The sequence below is a fragment of the Pipistrellus kuhlii genome, unplaced genomic scaffold, assembly GCF_014108245.1.
Source record: "Pipistrellus kuhlii isolate mPipKuh1 unplaced genomic scaffold, mPipKuh1.p scaffold_m20_p_5, whole genome shotgun sequence".
Classification (NCBI taxonomy): Eukaryota; Metazoa; Chordata; class Mammalia; order Chiroptera; family Vespertilionidae; genus Pipistrellus; species Pipistrellus kuhlii.
Genome location: NW_023425551.1, coordinates 44,562,188 through 44,581,288, shown reverse-complemented (window position 1 = coordinate 44,581,288; position 19,101 = coordinate 44,562,188). Strand labels below are relative to the sequence as shown.

Below are 19,101 nucleotides of genomic sequence, written 5' to 3'. Positions count from 1 at the left end.
AATAAACATTATTTAAAAAAACAGGCAAAACCAAATCCTACTGTTTAGATATACAAATCTAAGTAACAAAAGTATGAAGAAAAGCAAGGAAGCAAAATCACAGAAGTTTGGATAGTGGTTATCTTTGGTGGGAGGAAGAAGTTTGTGAATCAGAAAGAGGCATACTAGAGGTATCTAAGATGCTATTTCTTCCTTGGTGTTGCTTACATGAAATTTCATTAAGCTGTACATTTGTGTTTTGTGTACTTTTCTATATGTATATTATATTCCATAATATAAAAGGTCTTAATATAAAAAACACAAAGAAAAAAACAAGCGTAAGCAATTAGTAAGAGAGTGAGACTGTCTCCTAACTTAGGTGTGTAACATTCATTGCTACATTAACATTTTAATATTCCTGTATAAATAGGTGAGTATTTTAGGAGATAAACTACTAGGGAATCCAACAGTCACTCATCCCCTTCTTTGCATAGGAACAATATCTTCTATGGCATAAATATAATCCTATGGCATAAATGTAATATGAAAACACAATACTCACATATCCAGGCATAATAGTTTTAAATACAAAGGCGTTAAAATTGGGGGGGGGGGGAATAATTATTACATTAAAAATGTATAAACAAATTTTCCATTCCCAGGCAAGACAGACCCTACACTGGCTAAACAACTACATATGCAGGGTGATATAACAGTTTTCAGAAATTGGACATGAGGCAGCACAGGTCAGTGGTACCTGAGAGAAGGGAAGCAATGAAGTGATTCCTACCACTGCCCCAGCAATGCCTTACTAACCTGGCATTTTTGGTTCACAATGCAAGAGATAATCTAGGCATATAGAGTTTAAAATATTTACCATCTGGTCCTCTAAAGAAAAAAATTGCCAACCCCTATCCTAAAGAAATGAAAGAATATGTCCACAAAAAGACTTATATACATTTTTATAGATACTTTATTTCTCATAGCCCCAAACTGAGAACATCTCAAATGTCCATCAATAGGTGAATGGGTAAATTGTGATCTATTTACACCATAAAATACTACTCATCAATACAAAGAAATGGACTACTGGTGCACGTATAAATTTAATATGGAAATAAGTGATGGGGGCAAGAGGAAGACATATTGTATGTTTCCATTTACATAAATTTCTAAAAATTACTACTTCCATTTATATTAAACTAGAGGCCTGGTGCATGAAATTTGTGCACAGGTGTGTGTGTCCCTCAGCCCAGCTGCACCCTCTCCAATCTGGGACCCCTCAAGGAATGTCCAACTGCCTGTTTAGGGCCAATCCCACTGGGCCTAAACAGGCAGTCAGACATCCCTCTCACAATCCAGGACTGCTGGCTCACAATTGCTCGCCTGTCTTCCTGGCTGATTGCCCCTAACCACTCCCCTGTCAGCCTGATCTACGCCTAACTGTTCCCCTGCAGACACGATTGCCCCTAACTGCCCTCCCCTACAGGCCTGGTCACCCCTAACTGCCTTCCCCTGCTGGCCTGATTGCCTGCAACTGCCCTCCTGTGCAGGCCTGGTCCCTCCCAACTGTTCTCCCCTGCTGGCCTGATCACCCACAACTGCCATCCCCTGAGGGCCATCTTGTGGTGGCCATCTTGTGTCCACATGGGGGCAGTCATCTTTGACCACATGTGGGAGGCCATCTTGTGTGTTAGAGTGATGGTCAATTTGCATATTACTCTTTTATTAGATAGTATTCAAGAAATTACTCCTCAATAAAGCTATAAAAAATGTACAAATTTCATTTTCCAAATTCTGTTAATTAGAAAAAGAAATTCTACAGCTGTTCATAGGCCATATAGTGAACTAAGTCGACGAATAATTCTAACTTGATCCAACCTGACCATTCTAAATGGATAGTTGATTCATTATTTGAAGAACTGCCTGTGTAAACATGGAGTTGAATAGGTTGGAAAGTGAATTTTAATAGGAAAAATCATTACACATATAGCTCTCTGCCCTGTTTGTTATCTAATGATCGCAAGAATTATTATATGGCTTAATTTTACCTACAAAAGAAGAGAGGGGAAAATGATTTATTTAGGGGTTGGCATCAAATCTAAATATCTGGAATCACCCAAACCATCAGCATATCCATAAATTTTAATCACCTTGATACTGACCCCACAATGTATGTGTAAAGCACACTTGTTAAAAGGTTAAATGAAATAAAATTTTCATTTCCTGTATTGGGAGATTCTGAATCTTATTTTCCCTCTATTTTTATATACAAGTTCCCTGTGTATATTCGAACAAGAATTTGACTGTGAAGTCGTCTTTTCCCCTGGGATAGTGAAGGAACATTAAGAAGCTGTTTCTGCAGAAAAAGAAGTACAAAAGATGCCTTGGAGAATAGAAACAGGAATTTAAACTGAGCGAATGTAATTCACAATATAATTTTTTAGTCTAAATTATAGCACCATGTCACATGTTACCAGCTATTTCAGTAATAGCTATGATCAATCAAAAAGAAAAAATGTTGTTTTTTAAAATCACAGACCCAGAATGACTGAGCATATTATATTCTATGTTGAAAAGAAATACTGCAAATCTGAATTTCAGCTTCATAGAAAGCTCCACAGTGCTGCCTGACACATGAACTAAGCAAAAATACAGAGAACTGCCTAAGTGTCTCACTGATAGAATACACATTAAATTTGTCTTCTCTTTTCTATCAGTTTTAACTTAAATACTCCTCTAATAAATACTATATATGCATCCCTTTTCTAAAAATATGGATTGTGTAGCAAGTGAATTATTATTCACTCATTGCTAGGCATATACTACCCTGTTTCCCTGAAAATAAGACAGTGTCTTATTTTATTTTTTGCTCCCAAAGATGCTCTATGTCTTATTTTCAGGGGATGTCTTATTTTTCCATGAAGAAGAATACGGTACACATTTATTGTTAAATGAAAATAAAGGAAATTTATTACCTGTATACGGTACGGTAGTACAGTAGTTGTCAACACAAACCAGACAACCTGAATCCTACAGTATTAAGAATTTACTCATTTATTCAATGACAATTATGTCATCATCTTCTGGAACATCATCATAACAATCCAATTCCTGAGTTTCCTGGTGAATTTCTTGTGACTCCATTTCTTTCAGAATCAGTGGACCAAATCTCTCATGTTTAGTCTAGGGGGGCCTTATTTTCAGGGGATGCCTTATATTTCACTCAGAAGGAAACTTATAAGTAGGTCTTATTTTCAGAGGATGTCTTATTTGCGGGGAAACACGGTATCTTTATTTTTTTAAAGTAATTAATTCTTTATCATTTTCATGACTTTATTTATAAACTAGAAGCCCAATGCAGAAATTCCTGCACAGATAGGGTCCCTAGTCTGGCTGGCACTCAGGGCCAACCAGGGCCTTCCTTCTGGCTGCCAGTTGCCAGCAGGGCCTCTCTTCCCGAGTTGCCAGCTGCCAGCCAGGGCTTTCTTTGGTTCCACGCCACCCCCTGGTGTTCAGCACATGTCATAGCAAGTGACAGAACTCCAGGTCTAACTCCAATAGGGATACTTTGCATATTACTCTTTTGTATATATAGATATTAATCAGCCTATTTTGAGTTAGCCCAATAGATTGTTCCTGCCTTAATTGAATCATTATATTCTTTTGTTCAGAGTAACTACTGACTGATTGTAGTTTGTAAAGTCCTTAAAAAAAACTTTTTACCTAGCTGAATAGTTCATGTAAAAGAATTTAAACTATGACAATTCATTTTATCCTTTATTTTGATATCTGTTCCAAGCACATTTATGTATAACTCATAATACTACAACTATTTTTTAACCACTTCAAATTTAAAAGTGACTGACTATATTTATCTTTGATATATACCTTGCTCAACTAATGATTAAAAGTCAACAGTCCTAGCACAGTGGCTCAGGTGTTTATAGAGAGTCATCATGACATGCCAAAGTTGTGGGTTTGATTCCTGGTCAGGGTACGTAGAATAATCAATCAATGAATGTATAAATAAGTGGAACAACAAATCAGTTTCTCCCCCCCCACCAATCAATCAATAAATTTTTTTAAAAGAGGGAGAAAAGCAACAACAAAGAAGGGAAATTAGGTCAAACCTCATTCATTTTGGCTTTCCCTCACCTTCTCCCTCTATGGAAACTGAATCATTTATTGTATACCATTGATTTATAGTCTATGCCCAACTCTGGGCCAGGAACCAGAGAACATCCTTGCCCTCAAGAGCTCAAAGCCTTAAGGAGGCAGCATATTTGAGTTAACTACAAGAAACGAAGACAAACTGGCAAATTCTATTATAGTCATCTTGTGACTACTACAGACTTTAAACCCTGAAAGTTGAGGCTTGCATGTTAAGTGTAATCTCACATGCTGCTTTTTAGAGAATTCCTTTAGATGCATTATGACTCAACACTGAAACCACTAACAGTATTTACATTCAAGTGCCATGAAGCATCATCATATAGCATTTTATATTATAATCTCAAACCTCTAGTAAAATGCCTAACCCAAGGTGGATAATCAATGCTTGCTTTATAAGTTAAAAAAAAGAACAAAACAAACAACACACACCTCCTTAGGAAAGAACTAACCAATATTAAGTTAGTCTATAAAAAAAAAAAACTTGTGAAAGATAATGCAGAATTTTAAATGAATGGATGTGAAACAAATTTATATGTAGATTACTTTGCCATAAAATATTTTAATATGCAAATCCAAACAGCTAAAGTTCTAGTATGATCTTAACAAGGGAAGTATTACCTAGTCTTAGGGAAATTTAAAATAGGATTCCTACAAATGAAATTACATTTTAGGCATAATAGAAGTAATAAGATGCTTTATAGCTTCCTAAAATTCTTCTTCAATCCAGTTGTTGAAAAATAAACCTGAGGTATTCATGCAAAATTTTTATATGTTGCTGTTTACATCCTTAGTTGAAAACAAAACATCTGAAATCATCCTATATAATAAAGAGGTAATATTCAAATTGACCATCACTCCAACACACATGATGGCCACCCCCATGTGGTCAAAGATGACTGCCCCCATGTGGACACACAATGGCCGGCAGGGGAGGGCAGTTGGACCAGGCCTGCAGCGAAGGGCAACTGGGAGGGACCAGGCCTGCAAGAAAAGGTAGTTGGGGGTGATCAGGCCTGCAGGAGAGGATAGTTAGGGGTGACTGGGCCTGCAAGGAGGGCAGATGGGGGCAACCAGGCCTCCAGGCAGGGGAGGGCAGTTGGGGAGGATCAGGAATGCAGGGGAGGGCAATTGGAGGTGACCAGGCCAGCAGGGGAGAGCAGTTAGGGTTTACCAGGCCAGCAGGGGAGGGCAGTTGGGGGTGACCCGGCCAGCAGGGGAGAATAGTTAGGGGTGACCGGGCCTTCAGGGGAAAGCAGTTGGGGGCGACCAGGCCTGCAGGGAGGAGGGGTAGTTGGGGCAACCAGACCAGCAGGGGAGGACAGTTAGGGTGAGAAGGACTGCAGGGGAGGGCAATTGGGGGGGACCAGGCCAGCAGGGGAGGGCAGTTAGGGGTGACCAGGTTGGCAAGGGAGGGCAGTTAGGGACAATCGGGCTGGCAGGGGAGAAGTTAAGCATCGAATAGGCTGGCAGGGAAGTGATTAGGGGCAATCAGGCAGGCAGGCAGGCAAGTGATTGGGAGCCAAAAGTCCTCGATTGTCAGAGGGATGTCCAACTGCCTATTTAGGCCTAATCTCAGGCAGCCAGACATCCCTTAAGGGGTCCTAGATTGGAGAGGGTGCAGTCTGGGCTGAGGGACACACACACACACACACACACACACACACACACACACACGCATGAATTTCATGCACCGGGCCTCTAGTCTGTGACATAATAGTCAATAAATATGTTTTATAAATGTTCTGATTATGGCTAGTAGGGCCTAATTTACTACTAAGATTAAACTTAAATAATATACTTCATATCCTAAAATTCTGTTTTTATTATAGAACTACCAACTTCAGGGCCTCCTTTCTCTTTCTAACACATAATACTCAAAACAATCTAAGACTAGGATTTTTGTGACAGAAATCTTATTTATATATGAATTATTGGGATGGAAATGAGAATAAGAGTAGAGATGAAGGCATCAATAAAACAACATAAGCAATCCCAAATACTTTGCTTCATTTTTTCTTAGAGTAGATATGTTATTTATAAACTACTTACCAATGCTGCTTTATACTAGTAAAGTATCTACCAAATTTGTATTTATAGAAATTTTAACCATAGTTTAAAAGCTCTCCTACAATAAAAGTGAAACCCAAATGGCATAGTTACCTATAAACGAGGAAGAGCATAGTATTTTGATTTATAACCATAAAAGACTATTATAAAAACCTCATTAAAAAAAAAATCTCATACATGGACACAGTTTGAAATGAAATTTCTAATGATTAAGCATATGTTGATACAAATAACTGAACACAAATGATGATTCACTTTAAGGTTTTAATTCTCCATTCATCTCTCTTAGGGGAGGGAGAGAGAGTTATTGGGTGATAAGAGTACTATGAAAGGAGTGAATCCATTATACAAGAACTATTTGTAAGACAGACTTAATCTATTAGAAATAATATTGCTTATAATTTCTTTATAGGAATATTTAAGCTTAATTTTCTCCCCTTTTTATTCTTTTATTACATTTCCTCCTCACTGCTATTCCCCCAAAAGGGTGGTTTACAGAAATAAATGAGAAAACAGAGCCATCATGATATAAAAAAAAGAGGGGGGGGGGGGATTAGGAATAAAGAAAATTTATGCTTACTAAGTCAACAAGCTACACAATTATATTTACAAGAAGTCCTCTTGCAACAATGCAAGTATAGAAAGAACTTGATGCTTACAATGTCTTTCCTCAGAGAACATGATATGTCAGCATTCACATGAGAACATGGCGGTAACAAGTTTATATAGTTAGATGTATAAAAAGGAAAAGGCTGAAAAAGCTTCAATTTAAAACTCTGCTATTAAAAGGCTTAAAATCTAAGACAAGATCTCAGATTTATTCTCTGATTTCCTTATTACTCAGCAACTGAAAGTCTCTGCTTTCATAAATTCTGCCTCTTTCAATATGAATGTGCCATAGGCACCTCCTTCTGAAATATCCTTCTTTTTCCAAGTCTACCTAGACTGCCCTACCCTCACTGATTTACCACTGCTCCAAATTCTTGCACAGCAAAAACAACCTGTACTACATGGTTTGGCCCTTATTTATATACTGTCATACACAGTTCACCACTGTTTCATATGTGCATGTCTGATTGCAGCTACATAGTTAACTCCCTGTAGGAAGATGATATATAATTTTTCTTCTATATCCCTCACATTGCTTATCATTATCCTAGGTATTCAATAAGATAGATATTCAATAAACATTTGCAGAATGATAATAATTATACTAACAGCCAATATGTATTAAGGGATGTATATCAGCACCAATTAATTTAATCTTCATAATAACTCTATGATACAGGTTAGAATTAATATTAATAATTCTAATATTAACTACATTTTACTTATAAGAAAATTAAAGCTAAGTTTTGGGTAACAGCCAGGATCATACTTGTGAATTTTCATCTCAAAGAAATACGCTATCCAGAAAAAAAATACGAAAACTATTAGACTTAGTACTTTGTGCTTTCAATCTATGAAAAGTTTCCTAAGTAGAAAGGATAGAGAGGCCCAGCTGGTATGGCTCAGCAGTTGTGTATTGACTCACGAACCAAGAGGTCACTGGTTTGATTACTAGTCAGAGCACATACCCAGATTTCTCTCTCTCTAAAAATCAATAGAAACATATCCTTGAGTGATGATTTGAAAAAAAAAAAAAAAAAAAAGTAGGTAAAATGGAAAGGCTAACTACCCAGCTAATGCTTCAAACTCGTCAAATTGTCCTGGGTCCTTAAAGTCAGTGCCTCTATCACTACCTAAAACTGACAGGCAAGTGCTATACACTAGGCACACAGCAACCTGAACATGTGAATTTCCTATTATAATAAATACACTTTATAGCTTCTCTCACATTAAAAAAATAACCATGGAATCTACCATTCTCTTCCTAATTTTATTAGGGGAATATAGTTATTAATGAAGAAAATGATGATAGTAGCCTTATTTAAATAATACTAACTTACCTTCTCTTGTTAAGCTCACTGCTCATCCCTCACCTCCAGCAAAATTCAAAACTTATATTGTCAAACAAAAGATCCCAAGATCACAAAACTTAGATAAAGTTTTAATTAAATGGAACAGTCCCTTGCTCAATTAGGGAATGGGCAAAAACTGTTTCTCAAAAGTTAGTTTTGTGAAATATGGGGCCAGAAACTAGGTCAATCCCTAACTATCATCACATTTTTCTAATTTAGAGAGACTCTGATAGCAATCCTTTTCCAAATCATGACAAATGCTATATTATCTAAAGCATTCACACCCTCTCCAAAGCACAAAAGGTCTTTGAGGCCATATGTACTATGTTTTATGTTGAAATAATAAACTCTATCCTCAAAAATATTATATTTTAGTGAAAAACACACAAAAAACTGAGCTCCACAATTCAATGTATTAAGTTGAATGCATTGAAGGACCAATGGACTCAGATGCAAGGGATCCACCAAGTAGGACTTCATCCACCAGTACATTTCCTTCTTTCTCATCTTTTTTTCAGTAATATATTTGAATCAATGCCATAGCAATGCATTCTGTAATGGTTGAGATTTTTCTTATCTAAGTAGATGTTCCAGGAAAGGCAGGTTAGAGGAAAGGAGGCAGCATTTCAGACTGTGCAATCCAAGGACTCTGTTCTATGCCACAGTGATGAACTATTTCTTCTAAATTCCCTTTTTGCATCACTGGGTACAGGAGGGTTTCTGTAGCCAGCACAATTTCTCCTGGTTAACTGGCTACTTCACTGGCCACTGTCCCAAGGGTAGCAGTCCTGCTTTCCAGGGTCACCCGTAAATTTCAGAACATGCATTTTGCTTGCATGCTGAGATCTGCTACTACTAGACACTCCCACACCTGCATCTTTTTCCTCCTTCTCTGCCCTGGGAGCTATTGCTCAGGTCTCAGCTTTGGGCATGGAGACTCTAGCTCTAGCTTCTGGACTTTAAGACTGGTGCCAACCTTCAGTTAGTCCATTAGTGCTGGTACTTTCTGAAATCTAACACCACTCTTCACATTTGGAGCTTCCCAGCATACTCTAGCAGAGTATGCAGACTGGCTTTGCACACAGATTTTCAGTCTGCATTAATCTGTGGTTGTTACCATCCACTATTTAAGACCACCACATCTACTCATCACTGTATAGACCAGCATGAGGACTAAGACTAAGATTTATATAATATAAAAAATGGGAGTACTGTTGAAAACTCTGTCAATGGAAAAATGAAACCAAACTGACAAATAGCTTAAATATATTAAGTTTGCTGTCAAGTGGTTAATTTGTCAATGGAGAAATGAAAAAAATGAAATCCAACTGTTAACCAGTTATTTCATTTTTTACAGTTAAACTGGCCAATTAGTTATGCTGCAAAAATGCTTGCAATAAAGATATTAATCGATGAAACTACCTATAACCTGTATTAAATATCAAGGCTATTATTGAGATAATTAACTGTTTTGTTGTTGTTGTACTAAGTCTTCAAAATCTGGTGTATGTTGTATACTTCCAGCACATCTCACTTCAGACCAGCCACATGTAGCTGGTGGCTACCATACTGGAGAGTGCAAACAAAGAGTAAGCAAACCATCTGTTCACTTAGAGATGTGACCTGAACACCAATTCTCAAAGAACTCTGCTGAACCAGGAAAACAATTCCACTGCATCTCAAGGGGGAACCTGTTGTACCCAGTAGCCAAAAATGGAAAGTAACTGCTTATATACTTCCTGCCCCTGTGAAAACTGCCTAACAAACTACAATAGGCTTGAGCCTGGACACGGTTCTGGAAAGTTAGAAGATGGAGATAATATGCAATAAGTAAATAATATGCAATAAGTATTGTAAATACAGAAACCATACTCTCTTTGTAGAAAGAGATTCTATATTAATCTTACCTGTTTGATTGAAAACAAACAGAACATGTTATCATTTGGGTAACTTAAAATTTTATAATTTACAAGGTATAAACATACATATGTATCATTACTTATAATTCTGATTTGGAAACACCTTAGCAAAAGTGTATTTTGACAATCTATACAATCCAGCATATATGCTCAAACATATATTACCTATTATAGGAAATGTATTTATGGTACAGTAGTATTTTTAACATGTATTACTGGTTCCATATTAATAATAAAAGCTTGCTTAAAGAACAGACTAACCCTTGTGTAGTGGTTTATAATCCACAGACTCCTTTCACACATATTATATCTCATTATAATAATTTTATGCAATGGGCCCTATCAACTTACTTTGGGTAACTACAATGTTAACCTGGTACAGTGGTCGGCAAACTGCGGCTCACAAGTCACATACAGCTCTTTGGCCCCTTGAGTGCTCTTCAATAAAATACCACATGCAGGCGCACACGTACAGTGCGACTGAAACTTTGTGGCCATGCACAGAAGTCAGTTTTCGGCTCTCAAAAGAAATTTCAATCACTGTAATGTTGATATTTGGCTCTGTTGACTAATGAGTTTGCCCACCACTGACCTGGTACTTCCTAATTAAGTTAACAGGTTTCATGTAGAATGTTCATGCACAGAATCAGTCTGTAACACTAGGAGATTAAAATTAAGAATTAGGGGTGGGGGGAGAGGAGGTAAAGGGAGAAATGGTGATGGAAGGAGACTTGACTGGGGGCGGCAAACACACAATACAATATACATATGATACATTGTAGAACCGTATACCTGAAACCTGTATAATTTTATTAACCAACTAGAGGCCTGGAGCATGAAATTCGTGCATGGGAGGGGGTCCCTCAGCCCGACCTGCACCCTCTCCAATCCGGGAGCCTTCAGGGAATATTATACTGACAGCTTAGGCTGGTTCCCAGGAGGCGACCGGACTGATCAGGGGAAGAAGCCACCCCCTATCACCCTGCTGCTGCTGCCACAGCCGCCAAGGTATTTTCATCAACACGGAGTCCAGTCCCTTCACGAAAAATGACAAGTTTCTTTAGGCATTTTCAAGATGTCTCTTTCATAGGATATAACATTTCTCCCTCCCTCCCTCCCTCCCTCCCTCTCTCCCTCCCTCACCTGAGGATATTTTTCCATTGACTTTTAGAGAGTGTGGAAGAGAGAAGGAAAGACAGAGAGAAACATCAATGTGAGGGGGACACTTCAATTGGTTGCCTCCTACATGAGCCCTGATCTGGGCCCTGGCCAGGGAAAAGCCTGCAACCTAGGTCCATGCCCTTGACTGAACTCTGCAGTTGGCGGGTCGAGACTCTATCCACTGAGCCAAACCAGCTAGGGCAGGATATGACATTCCTTAGCCCCTCCAGCAGTGGACATTCATTTTTTCCTGCAGGACTAATGTGGAAAAACCCAAGATCACCTTCTTGGATTCTTATTACCCAAGTTACCAAGAACACTGCGAATGGCATAAGGGAGCTTAGCCAATGAGTGGTCAAAAAAGGTGTTTTCTCTGCAGCTCACGTGCAGAGGAGAGACTGCCTGTGCGTGGGGCTGGGAAACCCTGTTCTCGGTGGGCCTGCACCATCCGTGGCTTGCCTCACCTCACACACAGTCCCCTCCCGCCCACCTGCACACACAGCCTCCTCCTGAGCAGTCCTAACTAGCCACATGTGCATATTACCTCTTTATATAGATGTCTCTTCATCAAATTCAATTAAAATAAAATAAAATACGTTAGAAAAATTAAGAACTTGTAACAAATACTTCATAGTGATCTTACCTATAAATATCTATATGGATAAACTATTAAACACACAGGTTATATGAATCATCCATTAGTTCTCTTAGTCATCCACTTATTAATTTTTTGAGCTCCTAGAAGTGTCAGGCACTGTGATTAGATTAGACATCTAGATGGTATTTTATTAGAAAGGAATTTATGCTTTAAAATAAATAGGCAATAATTATCTGAGTTTTTATCATGGGAATTAAAAGATTACTGGGAAAACAAAATCTTAATAACTTAACCAGGTAAAGAAAACTATGAACAGAAAATGAAACAAAAATATATCATTTGAAAGCCCAATGAGAAGCAGGTTGAAATAGAAACAAAATCAACATATCCATATTTAAAAACCAAATATCAGAAAGGGATCACATGTTTCACTTGTCTTCAGGAAACTAGATTCAATTCAAAACATGTACTTGAGAACAGGCAAAGTGTTAATTAGGTACTGTGGGGGTCAAGTTAACAGCTCACTATTATAAAAGGCAAAATATAATCTTCAATTTTTATAAAAAGCCAGTGACCATAACACCGTAACAGGAATGACCAGTCACTATGACGCCAATTGCAGCTGGTGAACTGGCCCAATCGGGGGTGAGACCAGTGGGCCCTCCCCCTGGCCAGCTCCACTCTTGATCAGCCACTCCCACCCTGATTGAGGGCAGGGCTGGCCAGCCAACCACCTGAGACCCCTTCCCCTCGCTGACCACACCTCTGATCACTCCCCCTACCCCTTTAATGGGCAGGGTTGGCCAACGAACTTCCTGCAGCCCCTTCCCCCGCCTGGCCCCATCCCAGATAGCCCCCCACCCCCCCCGCCAGATCAATGATGACAAGGCCAGGTGGCCAACCGCCTCTGGCCCCTTCCCCCCAGGTGGCCTTACCCCCCCCCATAAGCAACCCCACCCCAATCGTCCTGTAGCCCCTCCTCCCAGCCAGCCCAGACCTGATCAGGCCCCCACCAGGGCGGGCCAACCGGCTGGCCAACCTCTTGTAAGTCTCCTCCTCCTGACAGGCCCGGCACCGATCCACCTATTGGGCAACTGGGGCCAGGCTGGCCGGACCTCACCTGTGCACGAATTTGTGCACTGAGTTGCTAGTAAATGTGAATAAAAAAACTACAGGACTAAACAGTGGAAGAATTACTTTAAACTTGGGGGGAAATTTTATGATAATTTGTTTCATCATAGGCATTCCTAATCTTGGACAGCTGAGATAAAGACTTTATTTTTAAAGTTTTAGAGTATCACCTCAAAACCATTCATTTTTTAAAAAAATACCTAATGTGCAAAATAAAAGCAATGAAAGGAAAACCCATACATTTTTACCCAATGTCTGAACACCTGACACTGACTAGAATTTTAACAACAGAATACCTAAAGAAAATCTTAGAAATAGGAGAAAAGGAGGGGGGAAAATAGCAAAGAAAAAATCTCCAATATTAATCAACTTACATCAGGATCTAATTCTCAAAGACAATATTGAAAATATGCTTCCATGACCAATATATTTATCAAAATAATAGCTAAATCTAGACCTAGATCTTTAAGTTTTAGTGATAAATTCTTCCCATCAACACATTTCTAAAAAGAAAGTATATCTATATTTCATATAAATATTCCAAACTAACTGAGAAGGCATGAAATTTAAATAAACCATTTTCCAAATTCCAACTTATTTTACATAGTAGTACTCTTTAACATGATAGCATTGATAGTTTTTAAACCTACCATAAATTTTCAATAAGTTTACACTGCATATGTGCAATATGTAAGGTGTAGATATGGAATATATATATAATGGCAAATATATGTTCTATCCAATATATATGTTTGTTATACATAATGTATTTTTTTTCAGTTTTTCTTTAAATTATAAAAATTCAAATAACTCATATTTCTTAAGAAAATATTTTTTGAAATTACTTTCTTGTATTATGGAATTTTTATTATGTTACATTTGAAAGAGAATATGATGATGAAACATTGATGCATCAGACTGAAAAATTAGATATTTACGGACCATGTCTGATGTTAACGTTCAAATTGGATAACCCTTTTTCCTCCCTTGCTCTCATTTTGAAAGATATATAAATTTAATTTGGTTACTGGCATGGTCTACTGGACTGATGGTGGTTAAAAAAAATATTTAAAGTTCCAATCTTGGTCTATTGCTCCAGTTATAATCTCAATTCACTGAATGCTCTTGGATAAGTCATAAACTAAATGACATTTTTCCATTTTCTTATCTGTAAAATGGAGATAATGGTCTCTCCTCATGAAATACTATTTACTGGGTAAAATAGTGTGAAATTAAAATGTAAACTTTTTAAAAAGTGCTTTTTTAAAATCTGAACTGAAGCCTAGCCAGAGTGGGTTAGTGGTTGAGTGTCGACCTATGAACCAGGAGGTCAAGGTCATGGTTGGATTTCCGGTCAGGGCACATGCCTGGGTTGTGGGCTTGATCCCCAGTAGGGGGCATGTAGGAGGGAGCCAACCAATGATTCTCTCTCATTGATGTTTCTATCTCTCTCTCTCCCTATCCCTTACTCTCTGAAATCAATAAAAATATTAAAAAGTAAAATAAAATCTGAACTGAATACTCTAATAGTATTTGTTGAAAATCACTTGACACATCTGACCTTCACCTTTTAAAGGGTATGGAGTAACTTTCTAATTAATAATAAGAGTAAATGTTAGAATAGATGTTTTGACTAGCTCACCAGCTCCAAAAGTGATCTATGGTTTTGTAAGAAAATACAGGCCCCTTTAACAATCCAGAGCACAACAAAATTAAAGTATAAATGACTGACCAAAATGAATTTAACTATGAACCAGTTTCCAGTTAGAAACAGAAATCATAAAAAAAAAAAGACTTAAGTTATTGTTCAATACAATACATTCTATCTTTCCTAACCTAAACCACAAATGTTTACTAAGAAGTACATACACTGATATATTTGAAAACTAGCTTAGTAGAAATGTTGCATCTTCTTTTTCTCAATTCACAGATATCATAGATTAAGACTGATGGATCCTCCCTTCCCCCAACTGGTGGGCGGAGTAAGATGTTACCTGCAGCCCGGAAATACCTGAGTGCCTAACCGTGTACCTGTAAGGACTCTACATTGAACCACCAATCAGCACCTGCCAAATATCCTAAGCCCTTGTCCCTAAGTACCTTATATGGACTATACACCAAGCCACTAGTCAACGCACGATCAGTACCCTAATCCCCCATTCCTTCCCATTCCTCCCCTCAAAAGGTGTGCTCACCTCTGCATAGGTTGCTGTTCACCCCTTGCAAGACAGCCCGGCAAGTTTTTCCCCTAATAAAGCCTGTAATTGTGGTTTTCGGCTCCCGACTGGTCTTTCAAAGACAAACAGGTTTCCTAAAGACATATGCATCACTTTTGATTCAATTCAATAAGTAATTAGTGAGCAACTATAGTGTCAACAGTTCTTAAAAGGTTATGCTTAATTAAATTTCTGTGAATTAAATTATATATTTCTGGGACTTCTTCCAGGAAGATGGAGTAGATAAACTTTTCTCTATTTCTACCACTAAGTAAAACTAAAAACCAATGACATCTATAATAATAAAAGGGTGATATGCTAATTAGACTGGATGTCATTCTGGACATCCTTCCTGATGAAACCAGGGCCCGAGGGTCCCAGGTGCCTGCTGGCGGCCAAAGGAGAGAAGCCAGGTGCTGGAGGGATGCCAGTGCCAGCAGCCCGGAGAAGGAAGGCCTACTCTTGCATGAATTCTCGGGCATAGGGCTTCTAGTTTATATCTAAGAAATATATAAAACACTAAAAGGTAGAGAGAAGAAGGCAGTCCAACTAGGGAGCTCAGGGCCCAAGAAACAGATTGCCATGAACTTGGGTGTTCTTTTTGTTTCATATATTTCAGACTGAGTTCTAGAGATAACAGGAAGCCATAAATGTCAATGGGACATTGCCCAAGAAAATGCCCCAGAAAGCTTTCTCTCTATCCAGGAAAGAGGCAACCTAGCCAAACAAAAAACTTTCAGGAATTTATCACTCTACTTTAGTGCAACACCACATTAAAAACTGCCAATAGCCCTGGCTGAATGACTCAGCTGGTTGGAGCATCATCCCATTAACCAAAAGGTTGAGGGTTCGATTCCCAGTCAGGGCACATACCTCAACTGTGGGTTTGATCTCCAGTGGGGAAACATAGAGGAGGCAACCAATCAATGTTTTTCTCTTTCTAAAATAAAATTTAAAAATCAATAAAAAATAGAAATTATAGGAAAATACTGAAGTTATTTTTCAATACAATACATTCTATCTTTCCTTGGGTGAAGATTAAAAAACAAACAAAAAAAGAACACCTGACCATTCCCAGCCCTCACAGCAGAAGCCAAGTGAGAAACCTATACTTCCATCCTTACAGACTATAACAAAGAATTCCAAAACCTGGCCAGGATATGAACAGAGAAAGCTGATTGGGGAGCCAAGGAATATGAAACACCTCCAACCACAATGTAAGTGAAGACCATGGAGAGAAATTAGACTTCCACACCCACCCTGCAATAAAGAGACACCCCTCCATCTCTCAATGGAGTGGTCTAGAAGGATCAGGACTTTCACCGCCAACTAGGTTATCCTGCTACCTTGCTTCGAACACAGAGTCTGTGGAAAGGTGACATGAGGATTCTGAAACTTACACCCCTGCCCAGCAGAAACAAGGGGCATCCATTTCCCCCATTCATGTGTTACAAAGGGCCTCCATCCCACCTGGCAATAACAAGACGGCATTTCCTTTCCCTGCTAGAGTGTGTCAGGGAGGCCTGCTAAAACAGGAGGCCTAAATAAGACAAGACCCAAAGTCTTATAATGTCCAGCAGTCCAGGTTTCAATTAAAAAAAAGAAAGAAAAAAAAAAACCAAACACACACACACAAAAATAAAAAACCATACTACTTCCCTCAGTCTAAAAGCTAAAGTCCATTAGGTGAAATAGTGCCGGACCTGTAACCATTGAAAGAGTAACCACCAAAAGAACAAAATTTCAAATTGAGGAGAAAAAAAGGAGAGAGAAAAAATATATAAATAGAAGAAAGGAAGAAGCGAAAAGTATAGGAAAGGTAGGATAAATAACAAAATAAGACGGCAAAAAAAAAAAAAAAAAAAAAAAAAATATATATATATATATATATATATATATATATATATGAATAAAAATAAGTACAAATAAACAAAATACTCCATATCACAGATACTGGTAAAGCATAACAACAAAAAAAAAAATAAATCTAGTTAAATACTGTTTACAAGAGATAAACCTAAAAATAAGGAGATTAAAAGGATAAAACTATATAACCAGTTGTATTAGGTTCCTAAGGCTTCTCTAACAAAATATGTACCACAAATTGGTTACCTTAAAATAGGGGTGTCGAACTCAATCAGAGAAGGGGCCAAAATCTAAAATCCAGCCTAAATCGCGGGCCGAATGGTTTACTGAACAGTCATAAACTGTCATTGTGATGGAAACGCAGCGGAGTGCAGTGATGACAGCGCGGTGCGGGCCACATTGCAAGGCCTGGCGGGACGGATTTGGCCCGCGGGCCTTGTGTTTGACACATGTGCCTTAAAACAACAAAAATTTATTGTCTCATAGTTCTACAGGCTGAAGTCTGAAATCAAGATGTTGACAGAGCTCCCTCTGAAACCTGCACAGAAAATCTTTTCTTGCCTATTCCTAACTTCTGGTGGTTTGCCAGCAATCCTTGGCTTGTAGCTGCAGCACTTCAACCTTTGCCTCCATCATCCACAACATTCTCTCATCGTGCATCTCTGTATCTCCTTTCCTCTTATGATCTCCTTTTATTACACCAGTCATACTGGACTAACGGGCCCTCCCTACGCCAGTTTGGCCTCATCTTAACTTACACTTTAATTACATCTACAAAGACTCTATTTCCAAGCAGGATCACAAGCATAGGTACCAGAGCATTCATCTTACCTTTCAAAGGACACAATTCAACCTACTACACTAGACAAACTGGAACTTAAAAAGGGGGGAAGGGAAGCTGGCAGATTTCTAGTAATGCCTACTAAATATTGTTAAACAATGTACTAAATGAGAAACGGGATAGCACAGTAGGACCAGTTAGAGACTATTGGAGTAGTTCAGGTAATATAATGCTAGTTTGATCATATCTATGGAACAAAAAAATGTCAAAATTTTAAGCAATATCTAGGAAGTAAAACTGACAGAATTTCACTGAATAACCAGATAAAGGAGACATATTTGACTTAGTAGGTTTATGGTTTGTGAAACTGATTGGAATATTCTGGCAACCTATCTTCTAGCCAGTTATTTCCTAAAATATATATATCAATTCTTTTTATAATTTTCACTAACTCTATAAGTTAGTCCTAATTATTTACTCTGGCTTTACTCTTGGTACATTTTACTCTTGATTTATTGCAATCTGGTTCTGGCCTATTTATTCCAACTTCCACTGCCATAGTTAATCAATAAATGTTGCACCTGATTTCATAACCTCTTTCAGACTATATTGTATGTCTTGAATGCCATGCCTATGTATTTACAAACAAATCATTTTCTTTGGAAACTTCTTTGTGCTATAACTGACAATTAAAATATTTTTATATGTAATATAAGATTGTCTGGGCTCCTGGAGTGTTTTATACACACTGATAGTACAGCACTTGTCACTCTGGTGTTTACTAGTATATCTGTCTCCTCACTCAAGCTACTTATATCTTCAGAGTAGGACTTAACCTTCTTTTTATCCCCAACATCTACCATCCTAGTTTGCACATAATGGTTTTCAATAAATGCTTACCGAATAGTGATTAATCAGTTATAACTAGCACTGCTTCTTACTATGCTGAAAATCTAAAAAGTAAATGGAAGATAAGTAGGATAGTGATTATTTTTATAAATTAGATCCTGGAAAAGATGAATAAAGGTCTTTGTTTCTTAGTAATGAATTCATGTAATTTACAGTTAATTTATTCTAAAATCCCTTGGGACTATGTAATATAGCTGATACTCTCTCAAAAAAACCCATATTCAGACATCGGAGCAATTTTTAAATTTAAATAATACATCATATTCCAGCTCTACTTATAAAAATTACAACAGTACCCATAGGGGTAAATTTGATATTTGAGACACTCATAAAATTG

General features: G+C 37.9%; 1 protein-coding gene and 1 long non-coding RNA gene across 8 annotated transcripts in view; both read right to left on the bottom strand.

The window, feature by feature from the left end:
- RNGTT (RNA guanylyltransferase and 5'-phosphatase) overlaps positions 1 to 19,101 on the bottom strand; it is a 180,140-nt gene that overhangs the window by 45,470 nt on the left and 115,569 nt on the right. The gene's annotated exons all lie outside the window — the stretch shown is intronic.
- Positions 14,939 to 15,125, bottom strand: LOC123651325. The gene is made up of 2 exons (XR_006739949.1): positions 15,093 to 15,125; positions 14,939 to 15,023 (listed from the first exon to the last, which is right to left on the bottom strand). It is a non-coding gene; the product is annotated as an uncharacterized LOC123651325 (long non-coding RNA).